A 7,579-nucleotide genomic window follows, 5' to 3' on the forward strand; every position below is an offset into this window, starting at 1 on the left:
AGGGAAAGATGTATTTGTACATTCAAAAAATAAGTGCACTAATTTTAAACAGGTGTATTTGTCTTTTTTTAGAGGCTTATAATGCAGATTCTCAGAAGTGTGTCTTAAATACATGTACACCAATTAAATGTTAAACATGAAAGCACGTACTCAGAAATAAAAGTATAATATGTATACTGATATTTGTATCTATGATAAAAATACTTAACTCTTCTGTTATCTGCAAGATATTTCCAATGTCATGTGTTTTTTTCCTAAATAAAGAAGGCAAAGGAATATGATACTTTCCGTATTTTTATTCTCCAAATATCAATCAAGTATGGCAAAGTAGGAAAGAAAAATCTTCAAGTAGTGCAATGATTTCCTATGTATCTTTCACATGTTTTCAGTTAGGCTTTGTGAGCCAAGAACAAAAATATGTACCTCCAGGCTGTTTATTTTTTAAAAAAATATTTAAGTATGTATGTCTACACGAAGGAGAGTTGCAGAGTATATGCAAATGAGCACATGGAAAATGTTCCTAGGTGGACACTAAACAAAGCTATAAATTTGTAGCTAGGACAAACCTTTATGTAATAAGAGGTAATTTAAAAGCTGCTAATGGAGAAGGAGTGAGAGGGATACAGAGAGAAAGGTGATCTGTATCACTCTTAGATTGCTGACTAGCAAATTAACAACTGGCTCAAACAAGAATGTTTCAGAATTCTTACGTGGCCATGTACTTTTTACCTCTGCCTTCCAAAACCTGGGGAAAATGTACAGTAACAATGAAAAAATGTTAAATTAAACAGTCAAATTATTGTTCACAGACTAGCATTACCCAGTAAATATATCATGTCTAGCAAGCATGAGTACTTTAATTCACAAGCTTGACCCTATTATAAGAATTTCTGAGTAAGGTCTCTTCTCCTTGGAGAAGAGAATGCTCAGTGGGGACCTCATCACAGTATTCTGATACTTAAAGGGCGGCTACAAAGAGGACAGAGGCTCTCTCTTCACAGGGAGAAGACAAGGGGCAACAGGTACAACTTGCACTAGGTGAGGCTTCATCTTGATACAAGAAAGAAATTTTTTACAGTAAGAACAATCAGTCACTGGAACAACCTCCCCAGGGACATGGTAGAGTCCCGATCCTGGAGGTTTTCAAGATGGAACTGGACAGGGTGCTAGGTAATCTCATCTAGGCTCCTTTTTCCATGAAAAGTTGGACCAGGTGATCTTGTGGTGTCCCTTCCAGCCTAGGCTGTTTTATGATGCTATGGTTTTTCTACAAGCACCAACAAAACTATGCAAACGTTGAATAATCATCTGAAGTTTTCTTCTCTGTCTTTATATCTGCAACATCAAATTTTGCCCTTTGTTCTACCTTAGCTTTTACATATCAACACCACCAACTTTTTAATATTTTAATTAAATTTCTCTACCTTTCCTATATTTATACTTCCAACAAATTTTGCTTTTTCTTTATCTACGTTTCCCATTTTCTGTAGGTTTCTGTACTTCTGCATAATGCCATCTCTTAATGAACCTTACTATTGGATGTGTTTTCAGATCTAAAATTCCATTTCCCCAAGCAATAACGGATGTCATAATTTCAGTTCATATCAAAGCCAGAATAGCTGTCATGTTTTGGAGAGAGACTCCTTTGGAGAAGAGAGTCAGAAATAAAAGAATTATTTGCTGATATCAGTTCCCTCTAATAGTTTTTAGGTCACTGAATGTCCATTTATTCAGAAATATTTCCTTTGGTTGCTTCTGAAGTGTCTTCTTACTCCCTAAAGTATTTCTGCTGCATACAAATTGTTTGGTAGGAACTATATCATGCAATCAGAATAAACGGGTTGCAGCACTGTTCCTGAAACTATTTCCTAGAGCTACATAAAAATATGACAGACCTTACATAGCCAATCTCCATGATCCAAGACAACTCATCCTTTACTCTGAAGACACCCGATCCTACCTGCCTAGAGAGCGACGCTGCAGTAGTGTATTGTGTGGCGACACTGACATCTAGTGGGCTCGAACAACAATTTCAGTTTTCCCAAATGTTCCAAATACCGATTTAGATCAAAGCATCTTTCTCTGGGATACGCTGACCTTAGTATAAATGCATATTTAAAAGTACAATCGAATATGGATAGTCGAATATTGAATTTCGTACTTAACGCTGGCTCTTACTATAGGAGCACGAAGAAGATTTATTTGAATTAGGAGCTTCAGTTTACTGAGCTCTGTCTATAGTAAAAGCTCTGAAGAACTCAGTTCAAGTGACACAGGATTCACCACTTGTCCAAACATCTCTGCAAAAGACAGACAAAATTTACTCTTTCATGCTTCCTGACAAGCAAGTGCAAAATGACAGGATAAGACTGTTCAACTCATTTCAATGATTATGTTTACACTAACAGTATGTATGTTCAAAAGCTATGTGGGCTGGTGTCCCAGGCGCTGACGCAACTGCTGTGTGCCAGTTCAGACGAGCTAGAAAAGATGCAATAGTTAGTCAAAACCATATAAACTTTGTTCCTCAATATGTTCTTCCCATGCTCTTAAAAGAATTTCAGTTTCCAGCTTCTCACACAGACCTCACAGTGTTCCACAGAGAAGATAAGTTTAATTATTCCTTTGCCACATGTGGAGAAACTGTAGTACCATGTGATAAAGTGACTTTCTCACAGTCATCAGCAGGGAAGTGGTACAGCTGCAATTAAACCTCCAGTCATTAAACTATCATTGCACAGTAAAAGGAAGAAACCCCCAATTTTTAATTTTTATTTCAATAGGGGCCAGTTATCGCCTATAGAATTTTCCATACAATCTTCCTCCAAGGATAAGATAGACAGCTTCTTCTAAGACAGACAGCTGGGGTGTGGGACCAAATTAATATCCTGCCTGGGTATCAAACTAACCCACTATGGCTCCAGGAAGTATGATACTGAAAGGACAAAGATCACAAAAATAATACATGATTTACCTACTCCAGTTCCCTGACGTTCCAGGACTTCTGCCTACTGAATGTTTTGCCAATTGCTGCTTGCAGTCCTAGTACAATTCCAGTTTAAGCATTTTGGGGAAGTACAGCAACAGCTGCTGTAAGGATCAGTGGAAGAGTGCACTAACGTGAAAAGGAGCATTAATTCTCACTCGGATAGCTGTAGTTTCTGAGAGGAAGTGTGCTGTTGAGAACAGCTGCTTTCTGGTTCTGTCAAATCCAGTCCCCAGATTTTTCATGAAAGCCTGATTGTACACAGGCCAGACAGCTGGCACTACTGATTTTATAATCTTTGCCTGGTTATTATCAAGCTAAGCTCACAGTTGTTAATGTTGGCACAGAAGCTATAGACTCACACACAAACAAACGTTCTTACGTATTTTAGTATAACAAGCTTTGACTATTAGAGGTAAAATTTAATAATGTTTATTTAAAATGACACGTTCTACTCCTTTTATTATTATGTGTTTTCACTGCATTAATAAATGTTAAATCATATTTACCTTTAGATTTTCATGCACGTCTTTTTTGAAAAACTGGTTCCAGGATTGCTGCTATTCTTCAAAGTATTAGTTGGACTTCTGCAGAGTTGTGACTGCTAACACATTGCCAGAACTCTTCATTTCCTGCTGTTTAACTGCATTAAAAGACAACACAAATACATAAATATTCATGAAATGTGTTTTATGCAAATATATGCTGTGGTTACAGGATCAGGAGTAGGAACGGGAATGGTGGATATACACACAGTGACACAAGATGTGACCCAAATAACTCTATGTATTATAGAACTAAATATGTATGAATTCCAACATGGGTACTACATTACCGGGATTACACATACTGCCAAAATACATTCCTTTATTTATTTTACCATGTTTTCACAGTGACATAAACTGACTTATGGAGGCATTTTTGGGTTGTCTTTGTTAAATCTTTGACTCCAAAGCCTTGGGTTTAAACATTACCTTCCCATAAAGTCAGAAAGCAGTACTGGGAGTCAGCTTAAAAGCAATGAACTTATAAACTATTATTCTTTATATAAAAATATTTTATTTTCTTAATTATATGATAAATCTTTATACTAATAGAATTTTGGTTGGTTGGTTTGGGTTTTTTTTGGTGTCAGTGTTTAAGGATATGGTCCAAGAGTTGTTAGCATCAAGGAAAGAATACTGGAAGTGCTCTCAATGGATACAGTAGATATTGGTAAGTGGTATTCAAAGGATTGCTTTAAAATTCAAATATTTTAGGACAATCATACATTCCTTAAAATTAAAGCACACCTTAATGGCAAGGTCAACAAACAAAATAAAAATTGACAGTATTGACCAAGCCATTCTGAACCATACTAAACTGTGCTAAACCTACAATTTTTATGCTCAAGATTCCGTACACTTTCAATGCTTTTGATTTTCATCAAGCTTTTCAAGAAAAGTCTAATGACAAGAAATAAAATCTTAAGATTAATTTCTTCATAGATAAGCCTGACAGAAGGAAAGTTAATGCAGAGTTAGTAACAGCAATCGTGCAGCAGCAGCTAGTTATTGAACCTACAGATCTTAGTCTTCTTGCCCTATTTTACAGTGTATTCAAATGTAATACTTTGCTGCAAAACTTCACAGCTACATGATCAAGATTCAGATAGACAAATGTAATGATCGAGAGAGATATAAAGGGCTAGAACTACAGCAGTTCTAACTATTGGTGTTATTTGTCTTCCACTTCTGGAAATCTTAAGCAGAAATCCTCAAAGCCCTCACTCAAATTATTGCCAAGTGACAGTACTAATGTTCTCTATATAAATTCTACTTCTGATCATAGGCAGGGATGCTCCAGGGTCTGCTTATATCCAACAGTACAATGCTGTAAAAGGTTATTTCTTGGTTTTGGACATGTTATAAGCAAGGCTGAAGATCAGGCAGTAGGCAAAGTACAGGGTTCGCCACACCTGCTGGTGCATTCGTCGCTTACCTCCTCCTTCATCGTCAGAGATGAGAGGACGTGGCATGCCTCAATTTCTTTTACAGCCTGAGAAAATTCTGTAGTTTCTTTTGTGGCTTATACTTCAGTACTTTTACAAGTGAGCAATCCTGTTGTCTACCCTATACTTTTGAAGGAACATACTGTTCCTCCAGTGTAGATGGCAGAAGTAAACATGCTGACTCCTCAGCTGTTTGCAGCTGATTTTATCAGCCTGAGCTAGGGTACCTCTGCACAGCATACGTTCTTTGAATATACCTTCAGAGCTCCCTCAGTCAGTATCTAGCTTATAACTAAGCCCACACACTAGGTATGGCTCTCCTTACCTGAGCCAGATGTATTAGTTTATCCCGAACCCAAATCCCTGAAAATGTTTTCTGGCTCTGAATAGCAGCTGTAGAGACAGACCACATTTCCCACAAGAACCAGGTATTGAAGCTTCCAATAAAGACAGGGCAGACAGCCTGCACGTAGTAATCTCTTAAAATGACAACAGGAATCTCCAAGATTCAGCTGTCAACACCTGAATGCCTGTTCCTTCTAGGATGCCAAAAAAATTTCCAGAGTTTGTCCTGAACCCTACGTTACAGGCCTACAGGGTGTGGAGGAACAGAATTTCAAGAAAGTGAGTAACTCAGTAGTGTTTTAAGAGCAGTAGAATACTGTGGAACTCAGGAAGCATGGAATTCCATGTTGTGATAGAATAACTGAATTTATTTTTACATTGTAGGATAAAACAGGGAAAAAAAATATCCAAACGAGAGTTTTATATGGAATATACAAAGATCCACTAGAACACATCTTCCTCTTAGAAGCAGTAGTAACCATTAGTTCGAAGAGTTATTTTCTCCCTCTCACTCACATTCTGGCTGCCTAAACATTCATGAAAAGAGGAAGGATGTTAAAAGTGAGAACTGAAAAAACACATCCAATGCCCCACATATGCCAAACAGCCCATCTGCTAAAGGTGGAAGTGACATCTACTTAAGGCATTTTCCTAAGAAGTGGTACTGTTATGTTAAGGGCTCCTTAGGAAAAGAGCAATTAAAAGCAGGTATTCCAAATCCTACAAGAACATTCTAACCCACGGGGGCTTAAAGGACTGGAGCCTTCTTCCTCTTCCATCCAGTTTATGCCAGAAAAGACAGGTATCTAACCATTTTCTGAAGGAATAAGTGGAGTGTGGAGGCTGTCAATCAATATACCACAAAAAGCAGCACTTTCCTGTCTGGCAGGTGAGGCTCCCATGTCAACAGGGTACAAGCTTCAGGGAAGAACTAGCAGTATTTTGGTTTGGGAAGAGCTAGACTGTGCTGGTTGCTGTCAATTCCAGCCTGGACATACCACTCTCCCAAGGGATTATTGGGGTACGTCTCTCCTGAGGTTGTGCTTCTGCCTCAAGATCAGGCACTGCTGCTCTCAGTTGTTTGGCATCTCTGTCTTTTTGTGGAACTTCATCAACAGGAACTGCTGATGCTTAGCACCAATGAAAGCTATGAAATGAAATAATTGCATCTGTGTGTGATCTTTGATGTTGCTGTCTTTTCACATATCGTGCACTGATATCACAAGAAATCATAATCTGCCCTTATATGACCATGTAGTGTTGAGCATTACAAGAGAGACGCATGGGACCTTTATATGCTAGTAAAACTCATTTTAAGAAATGGAAACAAACTTGCCATATAGTTCTTATACACAAACACTTATACCCATGTATACGTGAGACAATAAAAGTTGAAAAAGGTAAAACATATTCAAGCAAAGCAAACATATACACACAATAGCTTTCAGGCCCTCTCCTTATCAGCATTAAAGGTACAATGGGAACTTTGCACTGCCTGGGTTTTGTTTTGGTTTTAATTCCTGGAATCTGACCGGCATGTAAGCAAGTTTGCGTTGATTGTTACAGTTACTTCCTTTCTCTGGAATTCACTTCTTGTCATAATGCCCTAGGATTTCCTCTAACTTTATCAAATTTAGCCAAACATTACTTTCTATTTGGATCGTGAGGTAAATTACTTAACTGAATGACCAGGATCATTTTCAAGCTGAGATTACTAATTTGTTGCCAATGATGCCACATTGTAAATCAGTTTTCTAATGGCTGGCCCATGTCAAAGGTCCTTTCTTCTGAAGTGTTTGAAAATCGTGATGAGAGACGTTAAAATAATGGGAATTATTAAAACTAGAGACTATTGTCTTCTTCTCATTTGCTTGATTGCTAGCATTAAGTTATGTGACTATACTCAAAAGTATTTTCAAACACTCCCTTTGTGATGCTTTGGTGCTATTTTATAGTTGTGTCTCAGTACGCTTTTATCTAAACCAGTTTTTAATAACCAGCCTTTTTCTGAACGACTTCTTAAGATCCTTTCCCACCTTACACTTTCACGGGCTGCCCGAAGATTATTTTCCATTAAGACAAACCAGATTTGACTTACAAAACACTGGACTCGAGAGACGGGGGCGGGAGGGGACCTTGTCCTCTCAGAGCCGGGTCGGCGGGTGCCGGCTCCGGCAGGACGGGCCGGGCCGGACCCTCCCGGGGTCGCGAACAAACGCCACCACCGCACGCACAAGGGCACTCTGCCTCTTCCGCCC

Source organism: Charadrius vociferus, unplaced genomic scaffold (genome assembly GCF_000708025.1).
Source record: "Charadrius vociferus isolate BGI_N301 unplaced genomic scaffold, ASM70802v2 scaffold163, whole genome shotgun sequence".
In the NCBI taxonomy this organism is placed as follows: domain Eukaryota; kingdom Metazoa; phylum Chordata; class Aves; order Charadriiformes; family Charadriidae; genus Charadrius; species Charadrius vociferus.